General features: G+C 35.9%; 1 pseudogene; it reads right to left on the minus strand.

The window, feature by feature from the left end:
• LOC107707032 (plexin-A1-like) overlaps positions 1–12,752 on the minus strand; it is a 239,176-nt pseudogene that overhangs the window by 84,039 nt on the left and 142,385 nt on the right.

A 12,752-nucleotide genomic window follows, 5' to 3' on the forward strand; every position in this document is an offset into this window, starting at 1 on the left:
CGAGCCAGACATCACGGACACAAACACCTCTCCTGCTGATTTTGTTATCATGGACAACGAAACCACTACAAGTCCTGCAAGCACTGCAGTTGTGATGAGATGATCTTCCAGTGTTTGACATTCAGAAATACACAGTTCATGCGGTTCACAGTTCAAAAGGCTGAATAAAAAAATCCTCAATTGTATAGCCACAGTTGTACGTGTGTTTTTTTATGCATAAGTGTATGTTTTGAGTTAGTATTTGTATTTAATAAAGCACCACTGCATCAAAATAATTGGTAAATGAAAAACATTACGTATGATAAACAATAATTTTTAGTACACTGCACTTAAACATTAAGCAAAAAAAATGTACGCTTTTTAGTTTGACTTAATTGTTATTTATAATTAATGTTAACTTAAAAAATTTGAGTTGCTTAATTAAAGTTTTTTTTTTAGGTCCACAAAAATGTTGAGTATTCTGAACTTACAGTGTGGAGAAAGAGAGATACTTACAAAAAAGTACCATGGTATGCTTTTTTTGGACATAGTACCATGTTAATACCATGGTACATCTCAAAGTATAGTATTTCCATCAGATATCATTACTGTACCTTGGTACCGCAAATTATACTTTTTGTAAGAGTAATAAGACTGTAAGAAAACACAAGCGCTAAAGCAAAATGGAAAAAAAGAGCAAACATGGGAAACTATTTTATTAAGTACCCTGACAGGTGTCAAAACAGGGTTGCAAGAGCAGATCAGATGGCACACTTGCTGAGCACAACGGAATAATGGTGTACCGCAGGGATTCCTTTAAAGTGTTTCACGTTTTCTCCCTTTTACATGCCTTTATTTGCTTTGAAATGACTGCGGCCGGGAATCCAGGTTATCATGCGGTGTGCGCCCCCACAGTGCAGAATCACATAGTGGGAATGAGTTTGCAGCAAACTCACAAGTTAGAAAACTCCGAACCCATCTGACTGATGCTGAAGCATTCCACTGCGGCTTCTGGTGCAATATTTAACACCGTACTATACTGCATTATAAATGCATGCATAGAATGCCAGAAAATTCCAAGAATTAGCCAAGTCTTGGTTCGTAACCAAAGGATAAATAAATAAATAAATAAATAAAATAAATAATAATAGTAATAATAATAATAAAATAAAATGATGAAGTATATGATGATAAAATAAAATAAAATGTGAAGTATTTATAAATCAGATCAACTATGGTTTAACTAAAAATGAATGAATGAAATAAAATGTGCTGCAGTTTCTGGTGCAATATTTAGCACTGTACTACACTGCAATATAAATGCATGCATGGAATGTCAGAACATTCCAGGATATGGTTATTTAGCATATCTGTGGGAATTAGCCAAGTCTTGGTTCATAACCAAAGGATAAAAAAAATATTATAATAATAATAAAATAAAATATTGAAGTATATGATAAAATATACTTAAGTATATAAATATCTTGCTAATTAAGTATTGAGGTATTTTTCAGTCAGATCAACCATGATGTGACTAAAACACTGTTGTAAATTAAATTCAAAATATGAATTAAAAACATCTAGTTAAAGTGAATACAAAGAAAAATCAATGGATTAATAATAGCAATCAATTTTCTTTCTTTCTTTCTTTTTTTGACATTACATACATTTTGACATAAAAATAGATGGGGGACAAGAGAATGCTACAGGACACAAGTCTTGCAATGTGTTTTTCAAAACTTACAACATTTTCAAACCAATCCTCATGCTACAAGAATCGACACAACAGCAAAAGATGTTAGTCTGCATGTAAACAGACCAATGATAATAATAAAAAAATGCAGACAGAATGCAAGAAAGCATCCTGTGTGAACAGTCCATTAGCTAGAAAAATAATACAAACAGCTTCCAAAGATATTTCTTATGACGTCTATTCAATGATTCACCCGTCTCTCACATGAATACGGTCTTCATTTGGGGGCTTTTCTGAGCAAATATTGAAATATATATGATTAATTCAATTAATTAATCTGCATATCATGTAATTAATTTGAATAACATTTAAAATCGGCCCTCCTCAGAAGCTGAAGTTGGGTCTCACAGCGAGAGATGCTGTGTGCAGTGTGTAGTATAGGATTGTTGGGAATCCGTGCGGAGGGAAAGAGGAGGGCTGTTTTTTGGCTCTGGTAGCTGGCAGCACTGCTCTGCTAGTCTGCTGTTTGGTTTGCTCAATTGCTGCCTCTAGCAATGCTCCTGCAAGCAAAACATGATATCTGCTGCTCTTTTCTTTCTCGTTCTCTCACATTCTCTACTTCTCTCTCTCAGTCTAAAGAAGCTGTGGGGCGATGCAGAGACGGTGCTCATGGAGCGTTGAGCAAAGTAAAGCCCACACTGCAAACACAGCAAATGCAGCCCACTTCTGTGGATCATGCACATTCCCTCGCTTGCAAGTTGGAAATGGATTTAAATCGTATTGGAATCGCATAGATTTTGTGTACGAACCATTTAGGATGAATGTTCTACACTTACAAAAAAGCATCACGATAATACTATGGTATTCTATGAGATAAACAGAAGTAGATGGTATGTAATATAATTAATTAATTCAGTAACATGGTACTGTCACAGGCACTTCTTTGCAAATGTAGCACAAATGTACCAAAAAGTGTTTTTAGGCATAGTACCATGCTACTACCATAGTATTCTTGGAAGTACATTAGAGTACCATCTATTAAAAAAATAAGAAAAATACTGCGGTGATACCATGGTACAGTGATGGTGTTACTATGGTACATTGAACTGTACCATGGTACTGAACTGTACCACAGTATTTACATTGTATTCCAGGTTGCTTCCAATAATACCATGCTACGGGTACAAAAAAACATGGTAGCACCATAGTACTTTTTTGAAAGTGATATAAATACAGACGCTTTATTTTAGTATTAGTTACATACTATTATAGTATTTATTAATAGTTTAAATTTGGTTTTATTTTTTTTCAGTTTTCATTTTAATTTTAGTTTAAGTTTTAGTCATTTTGTTATGTGTTTGTCATTTTTATTACAATTTATATATTTAATTTCTTATCATTTATATTTTTATTATTTGCTTTAATAATAATAATAATAATGTCATAAAAATATATATAAAACATTTTAGCTTTATATTTCAGTTTTTTAGTTGCACTTTTTTTTTTGATTTTCATCTAATATTATATTTTACTTTATTACAGCTTTATTAAAATTAATTACAAAAAAATGAAAGGTTTTATTTTTATTGCAACACTTAAAAGTGTTATGCTATTGAATGTGGTGCTAATGATCTTACCATCGTTCTGAGGTTACTTACAGTACTTCATCAAAGCTATTGCTAGGATAGTAGGAAGAACAGCACCGCTATAGCAGGTCTTTTACGCAGTATCACTACTGACTGAGTTGTTAAACGACTTGACAAGCCTGTTATTATGTTTAACCAATTACTATCAACAATTCGAGGGCAGCATCACCTAAATTCTCTAAATCCTAGTAGCGTTTTTAATTACATATTTTGGCAAGTCTTATCAGGGTAACAGATGAGGAACTGTGCTGCCATCTAATTAGGCAGTCTGGAGCTCGTTGACTAGTAAGGGCCAAACGGTGAGGGGGAAACAACTCGTGGATCTATCCACTCTAAGAGGAGCCTGTTGTCGAATGAAAGGGACTTTGAAGTCTAAAAGGGCTTTAGAGTGTCCGCCCACATGGGGCTCGAAAATAGAGCGCCACTCAAAACTTAGCAAGATGTGGCGTAACACAAACCAAGATGTGTTAGCAAACCTGGAGACCAGATACTCAGTGATATCAATTATATAAGACATTTCCATATGGCTACTAGGGAAAATACACCACTTCAAAATTGACTAGTGGGTGGGCGTTTTGAAGGACTAATCCGTTTTAAAGAATAGGCTAGCTTTGGGTTCACCTGCCTTGGACTGAACACACTTCTTAGAGGGCATTTAGATATTGAGATGCTATATATATGCTATTTTTGGGAAAAAATATTGAAGTTGTCACAGTCTTAAAATGCAATGCTTGAATGGATCTTGAATGTATGCTTAAATGAAATTCATTTTAAAATGCAACTTCTTTGCGATGATTTTACTGTGCAACAGCTAAAGCACAACATGCTTTCAACAGGCTAACTGAAACGCCACTATTATGAGAATTGATAACTGCTATTGATAATTGAAAAAGGAAAAACAGGCATCAGGGATCTGAATATACATGGACGAAGCAATGATGCTTTAAAGAAAACTGATTTACAGACACAACTTCATTTTACCATGCAAACATGCTAATAGCTCAACATGATTTTAGTAATTTTAGTAATCAAAGCATCACTGCCAAAAATATAAAGGTTAACAAATATTAGTAATATATCAATAAAAATATACATAAACTAGATTGGCTGTCGAACAAATAGGAATGTGTGGATGAAGAGACACTGTTTTAAAGGAAAATAATTTAAAGACGCACCTTTTGAGATGATTTTACCATGCAAACATGCTAACAGCTACAGTACAACATGCTTTCAGTATGATGATAATATGCAAACACTGCTAAAATTAACAAACAAACAAAAATTAGTTATTACTGGATGACTGGTACACTGATTGGATGAGTTGGTCACTGTGACCTATCCTAGGTGCTAACTGCTATCGCTAATTTGGAGAAAAACAGTGCAAAATACAACACAATTGTCAAAGATGTCCATTTAAATGTGTATGGATGAAGTGACCATGCTTAAAAAAATTTTTTAATAAAAAACGGTACGAAAATTAATGTAAAGACGCAACTTCGCTGATATATTCAAATTCAAACATGCTAACAGCTAAAGCACACGTTTAGCAAAAATGTTCAAGATAACAAAACCATTTATATGTTAGTAATCTGTATAAATTAGGTCGCTTGTTGGATGACAAGTCAAGATCCATCACTAATTGCTACCTGTTGATTTTTGCTAATGAATACTGAACTTATTGCGTAAGGCTTTTGAATTCTGAGCAAATACAGTAAAACAATACAGTAAAATACAGTATATGGTCACTGGACTGAGTTAAAACAGCATGAGAAACCCGGTCCTGGCCCCGTATTCTTGAGCACCACCCAAGATGTTGCGAGTGCTCGCGCCATCTCCTTGACTCCTGAATGTAAAATTCATCTTCGGCCTCCATTAGGCAGACAGACGCTGAGGCATCTGGAAATTAAGATTTAATACACTTGAATAATTAAAGCCACAGATCAGTGGCAGCTTTAGATCCCTCCGAGAGGCCCAGTGCCAGAGAGAACGGGAACTGAGGGGCTTTGAGCTCTACTCGCAACACAGCGGGATGGACCGGCATCAAACAACAAAGGTGAGGGTGCGTGGCGGGGTCCCCGTTTCTGTTAATTGCCTTTCTGATTAATTGATTAATTACAATGAACCCTCATCGTTGTTATCCCGAGAGGATGAGGCGTTGGGTAGGATGAAGGTAGCATTTGATATGGAGTCACTGGAGGAACTGAAATGACACGAGGTGAGGCATGCGTTCTTGGCACGGCCGCTGGAATACTGATCCAGAGACCGGCTTCTCAGTGCTCCATCTTCGGCTGTTTGTAGTGCAGCGCCGTCACCGGCAGTGCCAGGGATAACAGGCATGGGAGACGGGAATTTGCATAGTGTTTGTGGGAGCTGGGCAGAGATTTGAAAGAGTGAGTGAGTAAGTGAGAGAGAAAGAGATAGAGAGAGCGAAGGATGAAGAAACACCTGACAGTCGAACGGGACAGACGGTAAATCAGAGCTGGATGGAGTTTGGAAGGCAGAAGTGGACGCTGCTCTCCACAAGCAATTGGAAACAAAGACCAGATCGAACCTGTGCAAATGCAATTCAGTTTAGTGCTAAAGGTCAGTGAGGAATATATGGCCGACACATTAAGAAACTAATTCAATGTTTATGTATTCTATTCAAATTATGCATGCTCTATAATAGTCATGCATACAGATTGAAGATTAAATCAAGGTCTGACACAAAAGCATCACGTCCTACATAACAGAAAAGTACGATTTTGCAAAATGGAACATGGCGCTATGTTTAGACATGAAGAAAATGTAGGACGCCTTGGTCATTTCTCATCTAAACAGTGAGATCCGACACGTCCAGGTCACATTTCACCCTAAAATCAAGAGTAGTAAAAAATATTTTAAAATTATATATTTATAATAATGTATATAATATAATAATACAATAATAATACAAACATATTTAAAATAAATTATACTGTACATAAAGTAAATAAAGCTTATTTAAGCTTTATTTATATTCAGTAATGTCAGTGTTACAGTAATGAGAATGAGGTTTATGAGGTTTTACAGTAATATGAAATGTGCATAGTTGTCATGGAAATAATGTCAATGCAGAAATCCTAAACATACTACATCATAAAAATTGACAGACAGACAGACAGACAGACAGACAGACAGACAGACAGACAGACAGACAGACAGACAGACAGACAGACAGACAGACAGACAGACAGACAGACAGACAGACAGACAGACAGACAGACAGACAGACAGACAGACAGACAGACAGACAGACAGACAGACAGACAGACAGACAGACAGACAGACAGACAGACAGACAGACAGACAGACAGACAGACAGACAGATAGATAGATAGATAGATATGTGCTTTGTTTTAAATAAGCTTTATATGACAGGAAACTTTGAAACGATATATTTATATTACAAATATAGAGATGGGGTAAACTGTGACTCGACAAGACAGCTGGTTAAAGATGTTATTCAACCAGTTACTTTTACAAAAATTAACAAATCAATTACTTTTCAGTGCACACTCATAAGTCTCAATTTCTATCATTTTAACAGTTTGAAATCCCTTTAAAGCTTTATGAACCAAACACAGGCATTATGACGGATCTAAAAATGAAATTACGGGCTCCGGTGACAAACTAAAAGTGAAATATAAATGTATTCTCATTTTTAATTAAGTCTCTCAAAGCAAAAAGGAAGAAAGTATAAACACGATGGATGTCCTGATAAGAAAAAGTCTCTGATCAACTCAACTGTGCAGCTTCCATATTCGGCGGCAGCATATTAGTTATACTGCTTATAATTGAAGCTGTGAAAGCCGGAGAACATACCCTTCTTTCAAGAAGACAAAAGAACGACTTGTTTTTGGTGTCTGTGTAGGCTTTCTTTGAATTATCTTCCAGCTGACAACTATATTACATCTTATGTACTCGTACCACCCCGAAAAGCTTTTGAAAGGCTATGGATAAAATGTTTGCAGGAAGCAGTGCATGTCGTTTTATTACCAAACAACAATGTAGGTACAATAAGCTTTGAGCAGAAAGCTTTTAATGCTAACAGCTCTGTATGAATTATGAAAGCTATATACTGTCCTATTTACACTACAACCACATATGCACCAGGGTGAGGACAAACACCCCCACAATCCTTTGCTTTTTCTGCTATTATCATGGGTGACATGTCTTTGTTTATAAGAGCAAACGCAAGGCAAAGCATTACTGAATCACACGGATCCCACGGGTGCATCGAGCAGTTCCTTTGCGATATACCACCCTATGACTTATTTATCAAAACCCCCATTTGTCTCATCTGAGACGCACACTAATGAGTCTCAAATGAGCGGGAGAACGCAGCCGTAACACCAGTTTCATCATCCTTAAAACAAACTCCATTCATTACGCTTATGCACTGGGCGGCTATATCTCAATTGGGTTGAATGAAAGTGACTACGGCAATGTTTGGGCTCCCAAGGTGGGTCAGCGGCTTTCATTCAGTCTCTCTGGTCCATTTACGGGCAATCAGTGTTGGCACATTTTGAGCGTGTCTGCATGACAGCACATGCTGTGTAGGCTGGAAACAGAAAACAGCGAGATGTACACCGACTTCACTATTAATCCAAAAGCGATGCTGAACGCAGGACACATTTCAATATTCCGGCTCTGCACGACCTTTGGTGCGGATCTGTGAAATGGTCGGGCACTTTTGGCACTAGCAAAGGGCAAAACCGCTGTCCAGGTGTGACTAAATAAGCTACTGGCCGACAGCTGGGCTCACAAATAACAAATGCTGGAACAAATGTGTTAGCGGCGCTATTTATTTGTTTGTTTATATGTATGTTTGTTTATTTCTCCTTGTAGATTCCTCAAGTGTGGCTTACTGAAGCAATTTTCCGCCTGGTCAGATTTAATGTGTTCCTATGTTTATCCGCTGTCAGGCAAATGTTGATTTATATACATTTGATTTGCAAATGTGACTCATTACGCTCCGTGACTGCATGGTTTATCTTTCATGTCTCTGAGAGGATGTTTGGCTACTTTTTAAGGTAAGGTTGTTTGGAGACTGAGCTTTAATAATGGCAGAGATAAAGTGATTCTGAAAGGGACTGAGGGAACTGTATTTGCGGTCGTATTTGTGGAAACTGTTTTTACGGACAAATATTAATTAAAAATTATATAACCCAGAATTCACACTAGAAAAGTGATTAAAAAGCCTGCCTGTAACTCATTTAAAGAAAGTAAAATAAACATAATTTATTATTATTATTATTATTAATAATGCATTTGTTTCTTTCTTTGTTCACTTTTCTAGATTAAATATTGTTACATATAATTTTTAATTAAGATTAGTAGTATTTATTTTTATTATTTATTATTATTGTTATTATTAATACATTTTATTTATTTATAGGTTTTTAAAGTCATAGGCTTTTGAATCACTTTTCTAACATGAATATTGTTATATATAAATAAATTAATATCAATTAAGATTTATCTGCACATACTGTACAGTTCCTCACAAATACGACCACAAAAATAATTATCACTTTAAGAATGATTTATTTAAAGGATTATAATAAAATTATATTATTATTATTATTATTATTATTATTATTATAAGTTTTAACAAACTATTTATTTTGTTTACTTAAGGATTTGTATTATTTTTATTTATTATTATTATTTTATTTTTCAAATAATTATTTATTTGTTTATTTAAGTATTATTATTATTACTATTATTAACCAGTCTAAAAGTAGACTGACAACATGTAGCACTGGTGTTAATGTTTAGGTTCGTACTCATCACCAGAATGCTCTTATGATTCCCAGAAATGTTGTCTAGGCAGGCACCTTCACTCGCTTTTGAGACCCCACTGCCAATAATAATGAAAAGCAATCTCCAAAATCTCACTTCAACCACTGGTTATTAACTGCCGCTACCTGAAGATACCAGATCTGAAACACACCTATCCTTCACTACCTGCCTCAATTCCACACCTTCACCCACAAAACCCTGCCAATGTCTCACCCTCATCCTCCACCCAATAAACACCACACACACCACCAACCTCTATGTCAAGAGCTTCTTTTCCAGTGTTTACTAGTGTCTACACACGTCATGGCAACTTCTTCATGGCCCAATGTCAGGTTATGACGTAATGCCATCTAGCTACTGTCCAAATGAATCATCTATAACATAATAATCTAGGAGTAATACTAACTGTCAAAGATAGACTATTTTCCAGCTGAAGGATTACACTTAATGAATTTACATTTACATTCATGTATTTACTCATGTAGCAGATGCTTTTAACCAGAGCGACTTAAAAAAATTTATTTGCTTAATAAAATAAAATTTTTATGAAAAATTGTGTCCTTGATATTCGCATTATGCAGTAACCATTCTACAAAATCAATAAAGCTATCAAGGCCCTTATATATTATGAATATAATCAAGGATAAAGTGTTAAAGACATTTCGCTGCACATTGCACTAAACAACTATTCACAATCCACGCAAACATCAATATAAATATTAATTTGAACAATGAATCATCAAAACAGAAAAAGAAAATAACGTAAAAATGTCTTACTCCTTCAAGGCATCCTCAAAAGCTTCTATGAATAAACTCAATATAAAGGCAGGTCTATGGCACATTTTAAGAATTTAAATGTATTTGAGTTAAAACAAATATGATAAAAAATAATGAGAACTACATAATAATAATAATTATTATTATTATTATTATTAACTTATTTCACTTGAAACATCATAATAAAAACCATGAGAATAAAATACTACTACTAATAATAAATATTATTATTATTTTCCATTATTACTGTTATTTTTTAAAACAACAATAACAACATAATATTATTATTATTACTATTATAAATCAAGTGTACATAATAAGACATACATGAACAAAAATGATGGTGTTTGGCAGTGGCTACTACTCAGGTGCAAGATGCAAATGTTTTGAGCCAAGATCAACTAATATTGAGGAATTAGATACTGCAGCACAGCAGGAAGGTGTTTGGGAGTGAACAGCAATAAGGCTGTGTGCAAAATGGTAAACATTTATGTACATTACACCCAAATGCCCCTCTCAATGGAGAAAGCGCTGTTTAACAGCTGCAGAGCGCGTGAACAGCCCCCTGGTCGACTCGAAATGGTTTGAGGTACAAATGCTCCCCTGAGACGACTTCGGCAGTCGAGAACGGGCATGTGGAGGATTGATGCGTGTGTGCGTCGGTAATCATAACCCCCAGTACACACGTAATGCCGCCTCTCGCACTTCCAGCGCTCATACGAAAAGAAGGGGGAGATGTGATTGATATTGGTTTTTATGCAAATGTAGCATTTGTAAATGTACAACACGATACAATTTGCATAGTCATTCAGTCAGTGCCATTTATAAGTGCATTAATCCAGCGCCGCTCTCCTTAGAACAGCTGCTCACACAAAGCCAGCGCAAAAAAAAAACAATGGGACATGACCGCCGATGTGTGCATATGCACCCCTGGATTTGTTGGTGATGGGTCGCAAACATGAAAAGCAATTTCCGATTAAATGAAAGGAGAGTTGTGAGCAGAAAGTGATTTGCGTGTAATTGTATGTATTGTATTAGAAAGACTGACCTCAGACATGTTGACGCGGCCCTCCTGGAAGGAGCAGTCGTTGGCATTGTGGGTGCAGATGTGTCGGTATTTGCACCAGTGGCATGGAAAGGAGCCATTCACACAGGAAAGACACCTATCAAGAAGAGACAGTAGTAGAGTATTATTCAGTTATTAATGGCTAAGTCACATATGGATGCATTCTATATCAAACCATGACATTTCCACATGACATATACTCACATGTTCCTCTATTAGCATTTGGACTTTGGTGCTTTGCACAATTATAATATTAGCTTGTTCTCAGAGTACTTTAGTAACCACGTAGCAACCGCATAGCAATACACTAAAACATAATCAGAACTCATTAGAACCCACCAAAGCCACAGCACACACCAGAATGCCCTAACAACCCCCTAGAATACCCCAACTACTGTATAGCAACACACTAAAAACTACTCAGTCAGAACACCTTAGCAATCGCATAACAATGTGCTAAAAAACACCTTAGCAACACCCTAGCATTTGTACAGCAACTCAATAGCCACAAAGCCTTAACAACCCCCCAGAACACACTAGCAATTGCATATTGTAGCCTACTAAAACACTCAGAACACCTTAGCAACACCCTAGCAACAACTCTGAACACAGGTAGCATTCGTATAGCAGCTCACTAACAACCACAAAGCCCTAGCAACCACCCAGAACACCCTAGCAACCTCACCGCAATGTGCAAAAAACACTAAGAACACCTTAGCAACACCCTAGCATCCACCCAGAACACCCTAACAACCACATAAAAATGAGCTAAAACACTCAGAATATCTTGGCAACACCCTAGCACCACCTTAGAACTCCCTAGCAACCACAATGTATCCAAAAACCCAGAACACCTAACACCCTAGCACCCACTCAGAACACCCTAGCAACCACATAATGTACTGAAACATTCAGAACACCTTAGTAACACCCTAGCACCCATTTAGAACACCCTAACAACCACATAATGTACTGAAATACCTGGAACACCTTAGTACCACCCACTCAGAACTCCCTAACAACCACATACTGTACTAAAAACAGAGAGAACACCTTTACTAACACCCTGGTTTTCAAGAAGAAACACCCTAGCAACCACATAACAATGAGCTAAAACACTCTGAACAGCTTAGCAACACCCTGGTATCCACCCAGAACACCCTAGCAACCCCATAATAATGAGCTAAAACACTCAGAACCCTTTAGTAACACACTAGCACGTAGCACCTAGTGTTAATTTCGTCAGCTATTTTCAATTTAGTCTTAGTCCCGTGGTAAAATGTCATTGTTAGTTTTTATCATATTTAGTCAACCTTATCCTATTTAGTTTTAGTCAAGTTTTAGTCGACTAAAAGTCTCAAAATTTTAGTCAAAGAAAACCTGAAGTATTTTAGTCTAGTTTTAGTCAATGAAAACTTGACATTTTAGCAATAAGATTATTATTAATTAACCGTACAGCAGTATTAATTTTGGCAGCCATTTTTAATTTAGTCTTAGTCTTACTCAAATGTACATTTTAGTTATCATATTTAGACAACCTTGTCCTGTTTTTGTTTATTCAATGAAATGTATGAGCATTTTAGTCAGGTTTTAGTCTGTGAAATCTTAAGTCACATTTTCGTCATTCTGTATAATGGTTAAACTGACAAAAAAAAAATTCGCAAAATTATAATCGTAATGTTTGTTGTCATTTGAGAAATTTACTTTTGCATTTCAGGTATTGCACTTTCACCAGTAAGCACAAATCAATAGAATGTGGACACAT

This window comes from Sinocyclocheilus rhinocerous, unplaced genomic scaffold, assembly GCF_001515625.1.
Source record: "Sinocyclocheilus rhinocerous isolate Xijiao unplaced genomic scaffold, SAMN03320098_v1.1 scaffold714, whole genome shotgun sequence".
Lineage (NCBI taxonomy): Eukaryota > Metazoa > Chordata > Actinopteri > Cypriniformes > Cyprinidae > Sinocyclocheilus > Sinocyclocheilus rhinocerous.